General features: G+C 40.5%; 1 long non-coding RNA gene across 2 annotated transcripts in view; it reads right to left on the bottom strand.

Moving 5' to 3' along the window:
- The window catches only part of LOC118256752 (uncharacterized), a 171,381-nt gene that overhangs the window by 50,876 nt on the left and 97,799 nt on the right, over positions 1 to 22,706 (bottom strand). The window contains exon 6 of one of the 2 annotated variants that reach the window (XR_004781316.2): positions 20,551 to 20,816. The exons of the other annotated variant lie outside the window; for it this stretch is intronic. This is a non-coding gene — a long non-coding RNA (uncharacterized LOC118256752). Of the gene's footprint in view, positions 1 to 20,550; positions 20,817 to 22,706 lie in introns of those variants that run through there. 2 annotated transcript variants of the gene reach the window in all.

The following is a 22,706-nucleotide window of genomic DNA, read 5'->3' as shown; positions in this document are numbered from 1 at the left end:
AACAGTGCTGCTTCACGAGGGGATTTAACAAGACAGACAGACGTCACTGTAATCCAAATGCACCTCGGTGAGACCCCATGATCGGAAAAAAAAGGATGCAAAAGAGGAAAACAGAGCCCAAGCAAAGCCTCCGCGTTAGGTCATTGCCCTGAATGAGAAACAGGAGACAACTGAAATAAGCCATTTGAAGTGCCTTCCTGTGGCTTAAGAGGCTTAAAAAACATTTATTTAAGAAAAAAAAAAAAAAAAAAAGAGGGAGAAACATAAAGCCTATTGGCCTTGTGGTCCTAAAACTTATGGCACTGTTGAAAAGCTTCCTTTTACTTGGTCTCTTTGGGCACCCAGCTGTGTCAGAGATGTCCACATGTAAGATGTAAGAAAAGATGCAAACACACCTGGAACAGTCTTTCTTTTTCTCCAGACTAACTAGATATACTTGCTGTTTCATAAACAGCCTGTAATTAAGAGATCTGAAGCTCAGCTTTATCAGAATGACAATGTCTGACTTTTCCAGATGTGCTTTCGTATCCTCATATGAACTCTACCTAAGCCTTGGTGTAAGAAGATTAAGCCATCTTTTCTTTAAAAAATTATCTGCCTGCCTTCAGGTTAGTTTATGTAGTGACTCTATTGCCAAGAGTCACGCTAGGCACAGCTGAGTAACACTTCTGTAGAAGTAGTAATTATAATATTCATCATTAGGTATTTTTTACGCCTGTGTCCCAGTCCCATCTAAGAGTTCAGTCAAATCACAGCCAGCATATCCACTATATTTTGCAAAGAAACAGCCCTTGCCCCAAATAGCTTTTCAGTTACCACAGTGGAAATAATTACTATTGAATTAACTGGCATTGATAATGTGTAATAATGCCTGATCTGTTTGTTCAGTGTGGAAAGCCAAAATTCATTTCCTATTTTGTCTTCACCAGGCTTTTTTGTTTTCCTTTATATGAACCAAATTAGAATCAACAACTCAGTGGCATTGTATATTCTGCTTTCATTCTGCCTCCAGTGTTAGATGCCCCTGAAGGCTGTGATTTTAGCGTACAAATAGTCCACCTTAAAGCAAACAAATCCGTGAATTGAAAGAACATGAACGATTCAGAGAAAAAATTGACTTGGAAAAACAGAGTAGACTAAACTGATTCTATGCAAAATTAAAACAGTTTCCCCCATGACTACAGCAAAAAGAAAAGTTATGCATGAAAAACAAGTTACAAAAAGATGGAAAAACATTTCATCATGTAGCTGACAACAATATATATTATCCCTAAACAGTGATAATTCAGATGGAGACACCAGCCTGTATGAGTCAGAAATGTTTTATCTGAATATGTCTAAAATAGGAAAAACACAAATAAATAAAACTAACAGGGAACTTAAGAAATGGAGCAATATCATCTCATCACATCCAAACTCTGGAGATATTTAAACCAGTTACAAATTTCTGGACTGAGTCCAGTTTCGTATTTACATCATAAATCTTTGCAGGACAAGAGATGAAGAATATGGAGATGTTCTGAAATTTTGGTACAGAAAATAAAGCAAGTTATGTGACCAACTCAAAGGCAAGTTTGAAAACCTTGATCCAAACTGGCAGCCAGACAAGAAAATGGTATGGGACAGCAGATACAAAGGATATTTCTTAACGGAACTGCAGATACAACCCGTTATCCTGGTACCAGAAGAGCTGGATAGTAATTATCAATGAACTATAAACCTAAAATGACAAAAACACAACAACTGAAAAAGTGTCTGCTTTACACATTTAAACCATAAGAATAGTTTTAGTTCAAACAACCTCATTGAAGGTTCTAGTACAATCAAAGAAAGCATCACACATCCCAGCGAAACTTTCCAACATATGTGACAGAGGAACAACCCAAACCCCACAGCAAAAACAAGACTTCCTTTCTGGAATGTTTTCAGACTGAATTGTTGCTTTCTCACAAAAAAAAAAAAAAAAAGAGACTTGGTTTATCCAAGTTGTATATCCAGCTTTGTACACATGCAGTGCACAGGAGCAATGCATTGAAGTGGTTATCGATGCAGATGGTACTGCATGAGACAGTCCTGTCCCTCAAGGCACACCAGCATAAACAGGCACAGCTGACACAAGAGAGTGACAGACCTGGCACAGGGCAGGTTACGGTGATACAGGAGTTGTTTTCACCTTTTAAAGTTGTTTTATTGTTTTAAACTTGTTGGGTTTCCTGTGTGCAGATTCTCAGCTTTGATTTAGGATTGCTAATTCTACACACTGATTCGTAATTACCGTCATCTCAAACTGATGCAAAGTACTCTCGTGTGTCAGTGCAGACAGGCAAGTTAGGTAATATTGAACTGGCAATGAATATTTCCTTATTACTTGCACCTACATTAAACTGCAGTCTTCCTACATACCAGTAAAGAAAACATGTAACAGCCAGGTAGGCTGCATGAAATATACTGCAGATATACTACTCCCAAATTCTGATTTTTTTTTTTTTTGGTGGGGATTTGTGTCTGACCTGCAAGATTTAATGAAATATAACAGAACCTTACTAATGAGAGATCAGCAAACTCCAAATAGTTATCTGAGTGTGAGTGATATTTTTACATTTTTCAACTTTTTCTTTGATATCTTTGGTATTTTTCCACCTTCTTGAAATGGTAAGCCTACACATTGGATGCACAGAGGAAAGGAAAAAAAATATGGCTTTGTTCATCTACTCTCATGCAAAATATCATAGTCCAAACTTGCAAGCAGCAGATATGAACAGTGTTCTCTTTGCTGCCATATGAAGCAGGAAGCCCATCTGACTGCCCAGAGACCACTGAAACGTTTGGATCACCATGTGTCAGGCCTTCAGGAAACTTGCAGTGAGGGGATTCCCATGCCAGCACAGCTACATCATTAACCTTTACATCATTAACCTTTCTCTCTCTGCACATTATTCCAGGCCTATAGCCTTGAGGGGAAAGCAGGGAGCAGCAATTCAAGTCAGACTACTAGTGTCCACACGGAAATCTTGTAGAGAAACCTTGATGGTAAAAAAAAATAAAATACACACTTTCTGTCCCTGATCCCCTTCTGCTGAAAGGCCTCTTCCTCCAGCAAGCACTGAGCCCTGGCAATGGAAGGGTTTTCCAAACCGTGGAAGGGAAGCCCTGTTTCCTACCCCGTTCTCGTTTCACCTGGCTCAGAGACAGGTTGGAGAACTCTGACCAGAAAATCGCAGTTTGGTTTCTATGTCTCAGAAAGTCAACATTAACCAAAGGAAGCAACGGTTCTTAAATATTGGCTCTGTTCTTTCATTGTCACAGAGGACTCTTTGCAAAATAAAGGAGAACAAGTTTGGGGGTCTGAATTTAATCAAAGAATGTTGGGCAGTGCTGTGACAGAACATGTCACTAGTGCACGGCCTCCCATCTGGGTTACTGCAAACCTTTAACTGAAGAGATTACAAAAGCATCAGAAGCACAATGCCTTGACTGCCTGGAAAGAAGTGAAAGTTTGAGAAAACTCCTGGGAAACTCAGCCTCTGGTGGTAGCAAACAATTCAATGATGGCAAATTCCTGACTTAGAGTAAAAATCCCAGAGTCCATGGTAAGCACTACCTACTATAGCAGATGATCTTGTTAAGTGTTGGGAAGCAAGATCTTTTAGACCAAAGGCCCCTATCTCAGTGAATTCTCTGTTTTGCCAGAAAGGGCCACGGATACCCTCAGGGCAACATCCCCATACACATGCATTATGCCAAGCTGGTTAGCATAATGTGAAAAAAAGATAAAAATCATTTTGCCTAAACCTCAAATCTACTGAGGCTTGACTTTCTGGTAGAATTTTCTTAAAGGAAAACTGAAAGTTCTTGGTTTCATCTTTAAGGGGAAGTTGCCAGAATCCTATTTAAAAATGTCGTTTTCATCAAATTTTTACCAAGACTGACTCAGGCTGTATCAGAAATCACAACAGAGGATGTGAGAGATTTATCGCCTTATTGGCCCTAGATCAAGGCTGGCCCTTGACATCCTCCAGAGAGCTGGAAGTGAGAGAGAAGGATATCAGACCATCAGTTGTTTTATCCTCTGACCCCACTACTGGGTGAAAAACAATACTGATAGTCAGTTGTGTCCATAACCCTCCAGTTTGGCTGTCAAAGAGGGAAACAGTTATCTTAAAAGTTGCACAAGTAGCTCAGAATGAGAGACCTCAATAGGTATTTGCTTTGGAGTTATTCACACACTTGAATTTTTAAATGCTGCTGCAACAAGAAATACTGAGTTTACCCACTGATGATGTCAAGACAGGTTTTTGAAGAAGACCGTGATACTCAGTAAATGGAAAAGATCTGAAGCATTTTCCAGAAAAGGGGATCCTTAGGGCATAGCGAGGTCTCACTGGACGCTTTGAGTCCTAAACTCCACATGATTATATCCCTGTTCTTCCATTTACCTGCTTTCTCTCTGTACTGAGACTGTGCTGGTACGTCTCACAAGCGCTGCTTTTATTTTATCCAGTGGAACTTTCTTTCTTTTATACTACGTTTACCACAAGTAGCATCAATTTTAAAAGATTATATTTATGGCCATTTTCTTCTAATTGGCATGCATTCTTCTTGCTCCCTCCCTCCATGCCCCGCTTCACAGTTATCAGGGCAGCTACACAAGATTTTTGTGTATTTGTCTATTTTGTTCGGAGGGGGCTGTGCTGTGAACCCTGGGTGACCCACAGTCACCCTTACTAGTGCTGCTCGAAGTTAACATCTTTGAAGGGCTGGGATTCCTCAGGTCACAGCACAGGAGTAGAAAGATTGCACAGGTCAGTTAGGAAGTTATTAAATTATTTGAATTCACTTTAAAGTTATTTGTATGAATGAAACCATCTGCAGGAGAATCATACTCACAAAACACAGACTTGTCAGCACAGAATTATATTCAGCCCCACACTTCCAATAATTAAAACAGATTAATTAATAATTAAAACAATTAAAACAGATCGTTAAAGCCCAATAAATACTAACCGTTTAGCGCCAAACATTTAGGATTCTTCCGGGATTAGTGACGGCTTAAGGCATGATAGTGAAAAGCTGCCTCTAAACTAATCTCTTCTAGACAGCAGAACTCCATTAATGTGGCCAGTTAAACTTATTTTCCTTTGATTACAACCTTTTTTTTTACCTGCTTTTGCTACCCCCTCATTTTTTTTTATTTTTTTTTGCCCAATGTCTGTGGCAGATGGTTCTTATGTCACAGGGTGGTGACATCTTATCCCATCTTTTACACGACCTCTCCACAGAGCAGCTAACCTGCAGCAGCCAAAGTTTCTGCTTAGTCCATGGACATCACTCTGCTAGGCTTCCAGCTGAAGTGTTTGAGACAATGGGCTCAAGATGCAGGAAACAATTAAAAGGCAATAAATTCCACCAGAATTTGAACCAAATTCTCAGTGAAACAGCTATTTCATTTATATTTAAAATATTTACTTAACAGAGCTCATTTTCTAATGCTGCTTTCCTCAGTAAAGCAAGCATTTCCCTCCATATTGCCGGAAGATGTTTACTTCTGTCTGGTTATGGCACCCACCAACCAAAGTCAGTCACTGCAATTATGCATGCTCCAGGCAGAATAGAGGCATCACTTCTTGAGCAAATGGGGCTGCTTTTTACTGCAGACTGCAAGATAACCCAGCAGCGAGGGCTTATTTGACATTACATTTGACGGAAGGAAGGAGTCTACTTCTTCTGCAAGCTGCAGTGGACTTCCCTGATGCATGGAAATATTTGTGAAAAAGAAGAAGAAAAAAAAAAGCAGAAGAAAGAAACATGAGTGTCAGATGTTGGGAGATAAAGAACACATGAACATCACATCCAAGAGTCTTCTATGGAACCAGAAGCCAGTACATAAGAGAGAGAAGGGAGGAAAACCATGAAATGCCTTTTGCACGCAATAGCAGCTAGCAGCAGAAAAGATGACCGAGGAACAGGAGTTCAGCAGCACTTGATAAATACCGCCTTGATCAGAAGTGGCTAGGTAATGGCTAAGGAAAAGTACCCCATTTCTCCACTGCTTTTTCGTAGTTGTAGGAGATTCTTAGAACATTATGAAACATTTCATAATAACATTATGAAATCTTTACAGTCCCTCATCTCTCTAGGGATGCCCTACTACTAACGGACCAGTTAGGGTTAGGGATTAGTTAGAGGGTTAGGGATGCCTAACCCTCTAGGTGCCCTGCTACTCAAAAATGTGAGATTGTAGTTCATACATACGGGTATGAAAATACATAGGACTTTTGAAAGATCACTCATTGCAATGTCTGCCCTTTAGGGATGGGGTCAAAGGACTGGATTATTATGGTTTTTAATTACTAAATAATGAATATAATATCTAGATATGTTCCACTCAGGTATGGCACAAGATCATTTTAAACAGACAATTATTATCACAGTGAAACAATCCAGTTAGGAGAGGCTGGTGGTTACAATGTGAGCCTTAATCTGTGATTAGAGACATAATTTCTGTCTGTTAAACACTCCTTGTCTGACCTTCAGCAAGCCACTTTGAATTTCTTCATTCCCATTTTTAACAAGAACACAGTACCACTTCCCTACCTCAGAGGGGTGCTAGAAGTATCCAAACAGTAAATCTTAGAGCTACACTATACGTATATTCAAGTGAATCAATTATAAATATTGTAACTGCTATATATTATAAAGTTATAAAATTATGAATTATCTCTGCAGAAAGAATTAGGCAATTTTCAGTCAATTATGTAGACTTAGCTTACTGTTTTCTGCTTTTCTAACATTCTGTTTTTTTCCTAGAAGATCACACTGTAAAGAAAAAGAGAAGGACGCTAGAATATAAGGCCTTTGCATGGTCTGAGACCACATAGTCTACAAAAATAGAGCAATTCCCTAAAAGTGCTATAAGAATTTTTCATCTTCACTTACTAAAACAACACATTAAATGCTGTTTCTTCTTATATAAAAATCTCCTCGTGTACTTCCAGTGAAAATGACTATTTTCTTCCAAGGGGATAAAATAAAACAACACAATTTAAGCTTTCATATGAGCACAGTGTAGGCTGTATTTCAGCACATTTACTCAACTCTCAGATTAAATTATCTGTCCTATAAATTAGTTGAGAAAGAGTGCTTTAAAAGTATACGGGATAATACAGAGAAAATGAAATCTCAGACACAATAGCCATTTTTCCACCCTATTATACCAGGCTGAAAGTCACAGCTTTCTGCCGTCAAATTGCAGTCAAGTTTCCAAGTCAAGTTTCCAATGCCCAGCAGAAGCCTACGGCAGAAGTGCTTGCTCCTTACCTCAAGCCATGGCCCCGGTCAAAATCTTGCAAAGCAGGCATATGCAGGAGTCCCCACTGTGGCCAGCCCAGGAATCAGAGAACAAGATGACTGATCACAGGCAATCGTAATGCCTATTTTTATATAATGATTGTCTGATTTTGAACAAGCTAATGGAGGGTACGGGAAGATTGATTGGTATAACACAGCTTTTTGCAGCCCACCTTGGGCAGGATGGAAAATGGGATGTCTGCCTCATTTCTCACCTTGTTGCTTGTGCCTTTTAACACAGCCCACAGCTGTCTGCTTACCTTAGAGGTTTGGGGGTGTCCCTGGCCTCATGGGGGGCATTTGTACAGATACCTCAGCAGGTCTCACCTCTGCCTTATTTTTAACTCCTTGCTGCCTCTGCATCTGAAAGTCTTTTAAAAAACTCTGCCCTGACCCTGAACCCTAAACCCAAGGCCAGGGAGGTCAGCAGAGGCAAAACCAGCCCCAAACACGGCCCCATTACAGCGCTGCTGTAAAGGCGTTCACAAATAGCTCAGGTATCCCATGGCACTGATGTTTCTTTGCTAATGTGAACAAAAGTGCACGACCCACAGCGAGATGTCATGCGTGAAGATTTAACAATCAAAAATGAATATACTGGCCTTGGGAGAAGAGTTTCCCCACTAAGCACTAATTCATTATCATTAAATCAGCAGCCTGGTAGGGTAAGTGCACACACATCCATATTATGACAGTTCAGTAACCTCCTTGCTCTTTAAAACAATTTGTGCTACAATCCGTGCTACCTCTACACTTGAGTAGATATAATAAATCTTCTTGACAACAGTGTTGCATATATTTACATGCTGTACAAGTAAAGAATAAAATACACTTATGTAAATTTAGCCAAGCTTTTAGCTTCCATCATAACATTGGCAGAAAAGGAAGAAACAATGTCAAATGGCCTCGCAGAGAGATTCTGCTATAATCAGGTGTTTTAGCACAAGCTGTTCTATTCCAGTGGAGAGTATTTTCTAAAAGGAAACAGACTGAAAAATCACATTTATTTCCCAAATTTGCTTAACGTAGCACAAAAGACAAATGTTGTAAGAAATGGGTTTTTCAAAACTTTGAAGCAGAAAGGACTATTTTAAGACAAGCAAACTAAAAGACAGGGCTCTAACCTGACAGAAAGCACCGAACAGCCTTGAAATTGTAGGCTTATTCAGCTCAGTGCTTCAGTGCCTGTTCATCGCATAGAGGTTTGCCCCCAAAACCTGGACAGGAAGGTAGGCAGGCTGAAGGGAGACCTCAAATTTAAATTGGAATTTTTGGATCCAGGGTCTGGACAAGGCTTCCTCTGTCCATCTTCATTATCTGATAAATATCTCAGGGTCCATCCTGCGCAGCTCTGAGCCACAGTTCTCCTAGGTGCAGTACAACACGACCGTAAAAGAAATCACCCTCAATGTCCTCTGTGAGGCAATGCTGCAGAATGCATTACTTCTAAGAAGAAGAAATGGTCAGTATGAACATAAAAGCAGATAAAACCTTTCTAGCTGTTTTGGACCACTACGAAAATAGACTAAAAAAGAATTTCAAAACGTTCCTGAAACATACTTATTTTCTTTAGTTCTAATTCAGTAAAAACCTCTCAACAGATTAAAAATAAATAGAGGTTAATGAAATAAGTCAGAGACAAAGAATTCTAGAGACAGTATTGATATAAATATCCACTTACTCTAGCCAGAAGAGATGTCCTTGTTTTAGTTTGATTGGTTTTGGATTTTTTAAATTATATTTCTTCTTCCCGATAACAATTAGAGTATAAAATATATTAGGTTGAAATTAGAATATATTAGCTTGAAGCTTCCATCAGTTCACTTGTCAGTGAATAATATTTTTAGCCAGTTATCCAGATCAATGGTTTCACTGCAGTATTTACAGGAAGGATAGAAAAAAGGAAAATAATAACCAATTCAGTTTCATTTTTAGGGAAAAAGAATTTCTTCTAAGTTCCCTAGCAGACAATATAGTAATAATTTAAATTGTTCCATAATTTGGAATTTGTACTTCTTTGTAGCATTATTAAGAAAAATTCGTGAAATATTAATTGCTTTTAATTTCTAAAGTTTGTCTTTGAAGATGTGGTTATAGTAAAACATGTTCAAGGTCTCCGTTTACAAAAATATTCAGATATTCAGGCACTGCCTTGAGCCTTCTTCAATTAACATACCTGAAATAAAAATTCTTTGAAAATGTGTTTTATTGAGCCAAGTTTTCTTCATGTGGATTCAAAATATTTCATTGTCCCTCAGATTTTTTCAGGGAATGAGAAGGGTGTCTTGCATACGTCAGATAAACTTCATATTTGCCTTCGTCCATCCAGGGGTCATATCACCTCAGAAGACTGAAAACTCACAAGTTGGCATTTGAAAAATGATGTAAGTGCAAAGAATATTGAAGTTTTTGCATGAATCATCTTCCATAAGTAAATATCTTTTCCTTGTAAACCATTGGGTTTTCACAGGAAAAGCCGTACGAAAGAGGAAAGAGAGGTAAGCAACACAAACAAAAGAACTGCAGTGAAGTAATTGCTTAACGTAAGTATGAAGCTATTAGACCAATATAAAATATAAGGGGTTTTGAGAGTACTGACTGGCGTCCCCGCACACAGAGCTTCTCCAAGTAGCCTTTCGTGCCTTTTGTGCAAATGCCTTCCCTCTCTCTCAGTCCAAGCTTTGATCTTCTCTGAACTGCTTCAGTTAACCCAAGCCTTGACTTTCTCTGTGGTTGCTCCTGAGGAATAGTGCTTCTGGCTTTCTTCTTCTCTGATCACACAGTGCAATTTTATTCTATAGTTTTCAACAACATGTGACCTGTTAGGTTTACAAATTGATGCTTTGTTTTCAAACCTCTAAAATTTTTCCTTTCCCTTTCCTTTTCCAAACCTATTCTATTCCGTTTCAAACTCTATATTTCAAAAGTTTCACTAGGACATTGATTAAGTCTAAATTGTTTACCTTCTAATAAAGCACCATGCAAAATCTAATGCTCAATTAACAGGTCCTGATACTCCTTCCAGTATTTCTTCACATCAGTGCTGGGGGTGCAGCTCCATTTTATTTTGCTTCCTGACTGAAAAAAATTACATTCTCAGCTTTGTTTGTTCCTTTTCTGTTTCCCACATGTGGGACTAATTGGACAGTCATATGTTCATCAGGCAGTGAGCAAAGGGGTGCAAGCAGGTCAGCAAGCACTGCAGGCTGCTGCTCTCAGTACTAAAGGACAAAAGGAGAGAGACCATCTTGTTGTACTCCATAGTCTATATCCAAACCAAATATCACCCTGAAGGTTGCTTACTTGCATGGGGTGCAAGTAAGAAGACAACTGAATACGAGCTGCCCTTCTGTTGTCCTTAGCTAGGAAACAGATCTGCTATAGCTTGGAAGTTCAGTGAGTTATAATTTGATCAAGATTGAAAAGTCAGTCTCTTGGAAGTGAACTTGGCCAGTAATCAAGCAGCATGTACTTGGAGTTAACGGCCCATACCAACCAATTTGAGTCCGACAAGACAGCAGCATACCTCAGAATCAGAGAATATGAGAAATATTACTACTTCAGGAGGAGTAAGAGAAAGAAACTCACAGTAATTGACCACTTACTCACACTGATGGACCTCCTTCTCCACCACTGCTATTCTGAGATTGAAAGCTACACAACAGCAGTCAGATGAACTCTGTTCCTTCAGGAAAACAGAAATCCCCACGTCTTTTTTTTTTTCCTTTACAAACAGTATAGCCAAAAAAAAAAAAAGTTGCCATCCAGGTTTGCAAGTTGTCTTAATTAACTGTAGTGTTGATGTGTGAAAAATTGCACTCTGTTTTTATCACATTTTGGCACATCTGCCTCTGTGTGTGTGGTGTGACATTTGCAGTATGAAAGCAGCAATGGTATTCAGAGAGTACAAGCATGTCAAGCCAGCGCATACAGCTTGATGTCATTAATTCGTCATCATTCATTTAAAGGGCAAATATTCTTTCCCACACGTAGATAGTCTTATGAATGTTAAATACTACTTACATTACAGACCATCAAAATACTTAGTCTCTTTCCTTTCTATGTCCTTCACAATGAAGCTAATACAAAGCCCAGAGTGAGAGATCACAGTAGGTGAGGTTTGAATTCACCTTAGGTTTAGCAGCTGGAATGCAGCAGACTGAAACCACGCTAAGGCAAAGGGTCAGCTGTGGAGATGTTGAAGATTTCTGAGTTGGTTTCATGAAGATTTAGCCCAGCTTGGAAACCCTGTGATGTCAAACATCACTAGATTCCTTACAGTCCAGATAGTTTAGGCCTTTCAATTCCTAGGGTACCTAATGATTTGAAAGTCAGCTGTTGGCATGTAATTTTCATCTAGAAATCTTAAAGCACTTTCTAAACTGCCAGGGTAGAATAAGCAGTGTCTAACCCCTGGGAAGACAATACTTTGTCTCCTCCTCGAGCTGTTGATTCAATGGGTCCATCTGATATTTTCTACTAAAAAACAAAAGAAAAAGCTTCCATTGCCTCTGGCAAAGAAAAGCATGTTTGTGTTAGCTTTTCCTGATGAAAGATGGCCATGATAAGTGGTGGTTAGCGGTGAGAGACCTGGACACAGCCTTCACATCACTTCTCACTATTAATCTGGGTATGTAATGAAGAGGCTTTTACTGCCCAGCCAAATATATGATGAATAAGCTGGCTGAGAGCAGTGCTAATGTGTGACCTGGCTCTGGTTTTGTATCCTGCTTTGTGAAAGGCCACACACAATTATCGCTGCTTGTAAAGTGCCACAGAAAACTTACAGTTGTAGGAGCCAGGAGTTTGCTCTAGCTGGTCACATCACTCAGGTCACCAGAGTATGTCATGTTTTGAAAGTATAATCTCCAATCTATGTATCTCCTGGGAAGTGTTAAATGGTACAGTTTTCACTCTCTCACTCTGACTCAGTCCTTCTCCTCTGAGAATTTGTGTGCTTTTTGTTGTTGTTGCAGTTTTACCCTATTTGGGTTTTGCTTTTTTTTCTTCTTTTCCTTCAAGCAGCAAAGAGAACAATTCCCTACCCAGGAAAGCTACCTAATATCCTGAAGAGATGAAGACGGCATATATTTTTCAGTGTGTGCCTTCCTTGAATTCTCCTCGGCTCCCTGAAGATGCATTCCCACTGGCATTTGATACATTTGTGCTAAGACATGCTTTGAATAATAAGGAAAAGCCCCAGCAGGCTGCTAAGGCATATTAATTCACCCTGCAATTTTTTTCTCTACCATTGAGCCCAGATGTTCCTTTCGAAAGCCAGGTTGAGCCAGGAAAGATGAGGAAGTGTTCAGAGCTGTTGAGGGGGCATGTGACTTAGCAGCCTGACCCTGGTATTGCACTATTTGTGTCATGGCACAACCAGAAAGGAAAGGGCCTTTCACACAAATGGTGAGAAACGTGTACAGATGTAGCCCTGCATTTGGCATAGCAGCAGAGAAATCCCCATTTTAAATCTTCTCTATCTGAAACTTCAGATCAGGTGACTTCATTCATCTTCCACGGTCTTGCATTTCAATGCATGCAGCAAACAAGGGAAATCTGGGGGTAAAATGACAAAACAGAAGAAACACCTCCTCAGCCACCTTCAGAAAGTCTAAGATCCTATTCAAGAGGCAAAGAAACACCTCCCTCTGTGAGCCAAAGATGTCCTTCCTTCCAAAGCAGGGAACAAGTAAGTATGTTTTGTGTTGTCCCTCTTAGTTTTGGGGGACAATTCAACTTTAGCTTTATAATACCCAAATCCATCGATACTGTGGTGCTTTGCAGACAGGTGGATTCCCAGACTCCTGCCTCACTTTCTCTGTTAATTACTAAAATAAATCTTCCATTTCTGAAGAAAGCTGTGATCTCTCTGAAGACTACTTCTCTCAGCTCAGAAATGTTTCCCAGAGTGTGAGCTGAGCTACAAGAGAGCGCAAAGTGGACTGTTTGACCATTTCAAAGACAACACAAATCACTTCCCAGCAAACATCCAGGGCATTGTCAGGGACTAAAAAGCATCTGCCTTCATTAGCAACAAGGCAAGTGTGGATAATGCATTAGTCCAACACAGCATGGACAGTTGTGATTTTCTCCCTGTCTGCAGTTTCTCATCCTTCATCAGGAAAATAAGAGTTCAGTGGAAAATATTGATTACAATCTGTAGTCAATGGGACTGAAGCGGCCAACTGATCTGGGGAGAGGCTGTTGTTGTAGGACCTCTCAAAAGGGAAGGGAGTCAAGGTGGTGGTGTACTGCTTATGAAAAGTGCAATTTCTGGCCATCCTGTCATTTTTGGCAGTCCAGATACTTCTCTCTGTGAAGTCAGGTTCAAAGTGATCAGAAACTTTGTTGTCAGTCAGCATCATGCACTGATGCATTCAGAAACAGTTGTCTTTGGCTGGTCCACATAGCATTGTAATATTTGTTCCCTTGCACATCCTTTGTCAAAGATGGATTTCCATCCAACTATCTTTCTTCCCAAGCCTTAAATTTCAGGGTTTGGACATCTATCTGAACCTTCTCCAGCCAACAGAGCACAATAAAGATGACAGCAGTAAAGGGTGTCATCTCTCTAATGCAAGCCTTCCTGGCTCAGTGAGGTACAAAAGAGAAGTTTTCTCCTCTGTAAATTTCCTTTAGATTAACTCAGTCACAATGGGAAAAAAATAAAATAAAATAAGGAATTTGCAAACTGATAAAAATTAGAAGACTTTGGCCCTGAAACTGCCGTTACAGAAGTAGTCCTGGCAGCACCTCGGCCCTCTCCTTGGTCCCCTGAGCACTCAGACTTTGAGCCAGGGCTCAGAGCTTCTGCTCTCCCCCAACAGCACTCAGCATTTCACTTCCATTTCCCACACATCCTGTGTTTCTCTCATCCATGTTTGTGGGGCACTAGGTAGTTCCATGCTGATCAAGCAGCTCAACTTTGTTTTGTCCTCGTGGCAAGCAATGACCAGGGAAACCCATTATAATATATTGGTTTTTTACACAGCAACGTGGGCAAGAATTGAGGATAAATAACGTCTTCTAAACTGACATACAAATTCCATGCAATTCTTTTATTTTATAAAGTTTATCAGACCTTGGTAACAAGGCTAGTTAGCCTGACACATGCAGGCCCATTTCAGGGCCCTCAGCTGAGCTCCAGTGCCTGCAGTTCAGTAGACATGGGACATTTTTGTCCATTTATACTTTTACTGGAGGTTTGTGTCCCTGCAGAAAGGAACACGTGTCCTTGCAAAGTATCACCTCTTGTGCACAGCCAGGGAATGTGGCTTTACTCTTGGTTACCAGACACCCTGAGGATCACCTTCTCTTCTGCCAGCCCTGCTGTGGAGGGGGATGGAGCCATTGGCAAAGACAATGAGAAGAAAGCTGTGGCAATTTAAGGCTTAAATCACCAGAGCTCCTCTATCAACAGCCTTATGCTCATTCTCCTTGACATACTGGCCTATTTTAAGTCTTTCCCCCTGAGGTTTGATGTTCTTTCCATCCATTTCCTCAAGCAGCACTTTCCTTCTAACAGACGTGCCAACGTACAGCATTCATTCATTATTGCCGCTTGCTTCCTCCACATGGAGAACTTCTGCCTCGGCGAGGAGGGATCCGCAGGAGCTGCATGCACGTGCTGACCGGCAGCGCTGAACCAAGGCCACCTCTGCCCTGGCTCCTCTCAGAGCTGGGAGCTCACCCACCTTCAGCATCTCTCCTTCATGGGAGACATCTCAGGTAAGGCCTCGCAGGCAGCCCAACGAGGCACAGGAGGCCTCTCTCCTTTAAAACCACTTGGAGGGACAGACATTTCCTTACTCCTAATTACTGTATGTTCCTCTGGCATTAATTCTGCAGTTTATGTAATTATATACAGCATATTTCTCTTATTAATACAGCATGTTTTCACTTATTTATAGAACTGTACTCTGCAGCATGGCCCAATAAATATTTGTGGCAGTGAGTTCCCAGAGTTAATCACAAGTTGCGCAACCAGCATTTATTTTTATGTTTCCCTTTTAAATTCAGCTAAGGTTTAATTCCATTGACTGTCCTGTGACTGTCTGACCGTTCTTATGTCACTGCTTGTCCTGCTTATTGAAAAAATACATGCTTTTATAAGTTTGAATTCCTTCTCCTAAATAAATTTTTCTCCTCTTCTTCCAGCTGTTGTGAAGCTCAGACAAGGATGGGAAGAGGGATGGCCCGTGACTAAATGCCAGGGAACAGACCCCTGTCAGATGAGCTGGACTCTTTCAGGATACAGTTTCTGAGGGGAAAAAAATCCAAAATGGCTGTGCCGAGCTAACTTTTCTTTTCTTTTTTTTTTTTTTTCATAAAACAAAGTGTAAAAAAGTACCTCTGCAAGTCATATTACAGGGGTAGGAACTATCTTGCCTGTTTTAACCATTAGAGAGTTAGAACTGTGTTCATGTGTTTGCTTTTCTGAAAAATCAATGAGAAAAGCTTTTACTGAAATGAGTGAAAGAACAACCACAGTAACAGCTGTCCCTCCAGCCTGCCATGCCTACAAGGACAAGCAAGAAGTAACCAGAATGTTACTTCTGGACTCTCCTTAATATGGTTTAAAATAAAATCAGAAGGAAGAAGTCTGGATTGTCCTCTCAGTCATGAGTGTAACTCATGCTGCTGCCCAGCTAGTGATCGCAGGTAGATCTTTTTCCAGTCCTTTGTTTAGGTAGAGGGTATCAAAAGGAGAAAGCAGCACATTATGGTGACTAAGTTTCTCTTCAACAACTTTTCTCCCTCTAGTATCTTTCAAGCTTTTCTAAGCAAGATGAGAAGGTACAGTTCCTCCTACCCCAGATATCACTATGGTGTTGGGAAATGAAGAGAACATTCCCCACACATGGATTTATAAATAGACTGCACCAGCCTCTCAAGTGCTAAAATGCTATAGTCCAGTTTCCCCAGGAACTGCTCATAAAATACAATTTTTGGCTCACACGAATGGTTTTCATGGGTTTGTTAGGCACAGTCCACCCAGGGAGCAGTTGCAATAGTCAGTATGAGTTTATTCAGTTCTCCTGTTGCTGCAAGAAAGCCATTCAGGAACAGTCAGGAAAGAGCAGGATGCAGAGGCTCAGGAATGCAGGTGCTGTTAAAACAGTTCTGCTTTCACCTTCTAAATGCCACATAGCTTACATCAACGGCAGAAGTGAAATTTGCCCTAGACACTTCATTTATTAGAAGAGTAAACAAAAAGGAGGAGAGGAGAGGAGGCGAGGCGAGGCGAGGCGAGATCTGGTTTACTGGCCCAGCTGTTTTCCTCGCAGAGTATACTTACTAAGCTGAGAAAATTGACAGTTTCTGACTAGTGCTATCAACACCACTGGAACCCTGCAGTACGGCAAAAAGCTAATGTGCCTTAGTCTGCCAGCAGCATCTGTCCTCAGAACAAATCAAACCAACTATATCAAAACTTATAATGCATAATAGCATAAATAAGTTGAACATCCTAATAAGGAACATCTAAAGACATCTCTGCAACAACGTCTGCTTTGCTTTTCTCTTTGAAAACTAATGCTGCACACTGAAGTGCTTTTTCAATTCTGCGAGCCCTCAGTGCTCCACCCCTGTAATATATATAAAGATATCTTATTATTAACGTCTCCGTCACTTATTGTGGACAGTGTGTGGTTCACAAGTAGCACAATAACCACACCATTACCAGATCTGTATTTTCACAATTGAGGGGAAACGTCAGATTCTACAGTATGAAATTTTCCACAGCTTTTTAGACTAATGCCTAGAAAATCCCGAATGTTGGCTTCACTGCACTAAACTTCATCTAGGTATTCTTATTTATCCAATTGCTTTTGTCAGTTTTTATCAAGTGCAGTACATTTGGATCTTCTTAAACTGCAGTTGGCAGACTGCAGAGCTTTGTGAGAAGGTGGGCATTGCAGATGGGCTGAAAAATCAAAGTAGGCTGCATATACCTGAGAAAAAGTCATTCTCCTGCTTCTTGTGAAAAACACCACACAAAGAAAATTCACTACCTTGAAACAATAAGCAGGTAGTGGATGGACAAACACAATAAAGCAGATGTTACATTTTCCCTTGGTTTTGCTTCTCATATAGTGCAGCTACTCAAAAAGGTGCACACAAGATGAGTCTTCTCTTCGATGTACTAATAACAGTATTAATGCCTGAAAATTTTGATCCAAGCTAAGCCTAGCTCTTGCACAGATAACTAGGAAAAGCAATTATTTTTATTTATATTCTTCATGTAGTGTCCCAGAAAATCTGCCATCACAATTCGCTGATGTATTTATACATGACAGAGCCAACAGCAGAATTGCAGAGCCTCAGTAACAATTCATATCACAGATATGATATAATTCCTGTTTCTCTGAACACAACGTTTCTTTACAAAAATATTTATATTGATTTGATAATGGCTAAGAATATAACATCTTCTCTAACCATCAGTAAATGTTTTCCTCACATTACGAACACAGTTCTTACTTCCAGCGGGAATTTAGGATGCTTCAACTTCTAGATAATGGATCATGGAATAGCTTTGTCTTCCTACAGATAGAGAGCATCAAAGTTGTTTTTGTCCATGACTGAAGAGTCTTTTCTTGAATTTTCTGTTTGTAACATATGATCAAGTCATAATTTGACTCACTCACTAATGAATAAGGCTGGGGGAGGATGCTTTGTGTTTTGTTTCGTTTTTTTTTTAGGAATGATAAGGGATGTTTTTTTCAGGCCTATTTAATTTTTTTGCATGGATCTTCTTGGAACTTCTTACTTTGTTAATTTTTCCTGTTCGTTTGTAGAGGTTCCAGGTAGGGCTGTTTCTCAATTTGCCTTAGAATATATGTTTATGAACTTGCCCGCAGCTTAAAAAATGTTTTATGCTTTGAGTCAAATGCTTCTGCCAGTGTGCAGCCCTTAAGGTGATATACAACGAGGCAAAAACAGGAAATGTTAAAGAGCTTTTGAATTCATCAGGGGCTTATACTGTTTATATTTATACAAATGAAAGTACATTTTGACTTAGCAGGAGTTTAGTTGCCCTTTGTCTGCACTTTTCCTGTCAGTGTAAGATGAACACGGTCAGGAACCCAAGCAGTGGGAATTTGTTGACTTGTTCAGAACAGGGATTACTGAGGCAGGTTGTGTGTCCTCAGAGAACCCGACTTTTAAGAAAATGTTTGAAGGCCAAAGGACATTTAAGACCATTTTTTTCAATTTAAAGTCTCCTTTAAATGTAACATTATCTTACTTTTAATAACTTCTTATAACTAGCTTCTTTTTTTGTGTGTATTTAAAGAAATTACAACTTGTATAACAGGAAAGAACTGAGAATAACCCCGCAAGAAAATGTTCCTCACCACAGGCCCATTAAGCTAAGCCCATGACCACATCTGCCTTGATGTCAGCCCCTCTTTTATCACCAGCTGCAGTGGGATCAAGGACTAGATCCAGGAGCTGCTCTTCTGGGCCAGTGCAGCTCTCACGGCTGGCAGCACAAAGACTGCAGGTTTGTATGCCGTGGGAGAGATTATCAGCTGGCATTAAACTCACCTGATCCCGTACTGCTCCATGACCAGGAAATCTGACTGAGCTCATCCCATAACTGTTATTCATCGCTATCAAATCTAAGCATGATCTCATCTTAGTTACAGTGTTAGATCTGGAATAGCTTTCAGAACCGCTTCTGATTTATACCCCTGCAGCTGAGATTAGAGGTCCCCTGACAGCCCTTTGATATCAGCCCTTTCACCCAAATATTGTGCCCTTTCTATTATGCAGCAGGCATTTGGGGTTGGCTCTTCACTGCCACTTTTCTCTTGCTTCAAAGCTGATTATCCGTTTGTAATATCCCTATGTTCTTTCATCATCCTTAAAACCTCCTTACCAAATCCTCTATTTAATGCTATTCCTACTGCTCATTCACAGTGTTTGCAACATAAAAGCATCAGTCATGTCTCATCTGTACTAAAAGAGTGATCAAAGCCTTTTGCACCCACTGTCACTGTTGCACTTTCCCCAGAACTCAGGTAGATTGGGAAGCAGAACAATTGCATTAGTTGCTGGATAGTCTTGGAAATGTTTTCTCTTGCTCTTGACATTACCAGATGGTGACAACAGTGCTCATCTCTACTTATCCCTCCTGCGACACCTCAGAGATACAACACCAGGAGCAGCAATACTCGTCTGGGTAACTCATTTCAATCCATACAGTCCATACAATCTACTATAGTCAACCCTGTATTCTTCTAGGTCCTGGGACAACTCTGACCCAGGTGGCTTCAAATTTGACTTTGTAGAAGCTACTTTGCTACAGTACACTGAGGGTGAGGGACAAATAACTCCTAGGGGCGAGGTGACACCTCCGGCTGGCTTTCTCTCATGTGCTACTCTTTTTTTCATACAGGTCTGTGGAGCTTTGAGAGTGTTCATTTCACACAACGATATAATTTAATACAGAACTAAAGCTATTGCATAGCTTTTTAGGCTTTTGCTTCAATCCTGCTGGAGAATTGCAAAGTGTTTTTCTGTAGAGGATAAGGCCCTTCTCGGAACTGCCGCTTACTGCTGTGCTTTTGCTGCGTAACAGTTCTCTGCTTGTTCTGGGGATGAACAGGGCTGTTACTGCAGGAGAAATTCCTCCTTCAAGAACAGCCCAGGACACAGAAAGGCCATGGTTAAAACCTGTGCTATTGGAGATCACTTTGTCAACCTGCATTTGCTTTATGAAACTGATATACATACGGTATTTCTTTCAGCAAGCTGGCAGCTTCTCCATCTGTTTGAGGTTCAAAAAGCTGACCATGGTTTTGTACAGTACTTAGTGTGTAGTTTTTTGTGGAATTCCAAAAAAATCAAGCTGACATTTCTTGGTGCTGTTCATCAACCAAATATTTTCCTTGTTTTCTAATATAACTTATGACCTTAGCATGTGGTTGGAAAGGATATACTTGACACCCTACCTTGTCAAGATCCTTTGTTTGATCACAGAATCACAGAACTGAAGGGGTTGGAAAGGACCTCAAGAGATCATCGGGTCCAACCCCCCTGCCAAAGCAGGTTCCTTAGAGCAGGCTGCCCAGGTAGGCATCCAGACAGGCCTTGAATATCTCCAGAGAAGGAGACTCCACAACCTCCCTGGGCAGCCTGTCCCAGTGCTCCGTCACCCTCACTGTGAGTGAAGAAGTTCTTTCGCATGTTGGTGCGGAACTTCCTGGGCTCCATTTTGTGGCCATTACCCCTTGTCCTGTCCCCACAAACCACTGAAAAGAGGTTGGCCAAATCCCTCTGTCTCCCACACCTCAGGTATTTACACACATTGATGAGATCCCCTCTCAGTCTTCTTTTCTCCAGGCTGAACAGACCCAGGTCTCTCAGCCTTTCTTCATAGGGAAGATGCTCCAGGCCCCGTATCATCTTCGTGGCCCTCCGCTGGACTCTTTCCAGGATCCTTCACCAGAACACGTTATCTGATGAAATTTTACAAGAAACAATAAATGATGGCTCAGTGCAAGTTTTTTTTGTTTTGTTTTGTTTTTGTTTTTTTAATTGGAATAGAAAAAGACACCATTTTACCAGCAAGATGAGAGATAAGTATCAACAATGACACTCAAACTCCATATATCTCTGAATGCAAACCAACTGGAGTTGGTGGGACACTCAACATAAATTTGTATCAAGTTGACGGATCACAGAGGAGAAGAAATTTCTACCAGTTCTACCAAATTATTCATCCTGCTTCCAGTGAACCTGAGTGCTATAATGGCACCTGACAGAAACACAAACATTTGGAAACCGAGGGCTCAGTGCTGTTACTGTGGGCTGGTAGGAGTTCATTTACATGAATCAGGATTCCTCTCAGCCAGAACTGCCAATGAAACAAAGCACAGTCAGAGACTGGCTCAGAAAAGCCTGGCCTGAACTCCAGCTCCACATGGCTAAGCAGTTGGCAGCATACTCTGATATTTAGTCACCTCTCCTCACCACTACCAAAACATATCCAAGAGTCCTCCTTTGATAGAAGGGGCATCATGGGACAGATGTAAAGAAGGAGGGATGGAATTCCATTCTCTGCAAGTCAAAAATGCTGTTAAATATGACCAAAAAGTGTGAGGTGTTGGAACATATTGAGGTTCAATTGAAACTTGGTTAATAACTTGCATCTAGTTGTTTTTCACTTCATGTGTCCTAATTGTTTGATCACAGGACTGGGAACCAGAAATCCCTGAATTTTACTCCTAGGTATGTAATGGTATGCAATATGTAAACCAGAGAGCTTACGTAGCCTCTCTGTGCTAATCTCTTCTGAAGATGGATGTTGTGAGGATGGCTGTTTGCAGAATGTTGTGAGGACAAATGTATTAATGCCTTTAAAATACTTTGCTATTACAACATACTCCCCGGGTAAGACCATTACATTACATATGAATTTCTACAGTCATTACCAGTGTCTTTCAAAGTCATCACAAGAACTGTAATGCATCAAAACTGCCCTAGTACCTGGTTCTGTGTATATACCTGTTTTTATGTACAGCCTAAGGATTAAGGGCAGTTACAACAGAAAAGAAGCAGCAGCACTTTTCTACACTTTGTTCTGGTTGCGACACTTACCAGTGCCAAGTGTGGTCATCATATCTTTTATTTCACTTAGCTCTTTCAAGCTATCTTTTAACAGATACAAATAAAAGAATTTTAATTACTGAAGTAAAAAATTGAAGAGTATTTCCCTAGGGTTATGCTGCTTTGTCTTCTCTGATTCTCCTTTAAAAACTGCCAAAACTGGCTGAAGAACTCATCAATCCTTTTGCTTTTCCCTCTGCCCTTCTAATGGATATTAGCATGCTCTCCAGCAAAAATAACATGCCAGAGCTGCGTTATACCAATGAAACTGCAAAACTACTTGCCCAAAAGACCAGCCTGCCAAGGTGAGATTGTCAACTTGTTTACATTTTCACAGTCCTGCTGATCTGAACCGAAGTATGTTCTGCATTTCAACACAAAAGCATCAGTAGCATTGCCACAGAACTGATGCTGCCATATAAGCTGAGCTTTACCCTCTGCAAAACACAAGCACTGCAGCACAGCACGAAGGGGCACAGCTGACTACAGCACTCCACTTCCCTCTCTTGGCCTCATTGCACAAACTGACTTTTGCACTCAGTCAGGATACACAGATAGCCTAATGTGGAATTAAACCCACTGTTACAGCTAATTATAAGGTAGAAAAACTGCCAGAAACACACCACCGTATGTGAAGTTACACAGAACTGCTTCAATCTGAGTTTGTCGAATTGAAGGCAGATCCTTGATGACTAAGAATTTGGGGTTAAAAAGAAAATGCCTGCTCCAGCCAGAGAAAA

The sequence above is a fragment of the Cygnus atratus genome, chromosome 14 (assembly GCF_013377495.2).
Source record: "Cygnus atratus isolate AKBS03 ecotype Queensland, Australia chromosome 14, CAtr_DNAZoo_HiC_assembly, whole genome shotgun sequence".
NCBI classification, from domain to species: Eukaryota; Metazoa; Chordata; class Aves; order Anseriformes; family Anatidae; genus Cygnus; species Cygnus atratus.
The sequence above is the reverse complement of the archived record's forward strand: the minus strand, read 5'-3'. Positions and strand labels throughout refer to the sequence as shown.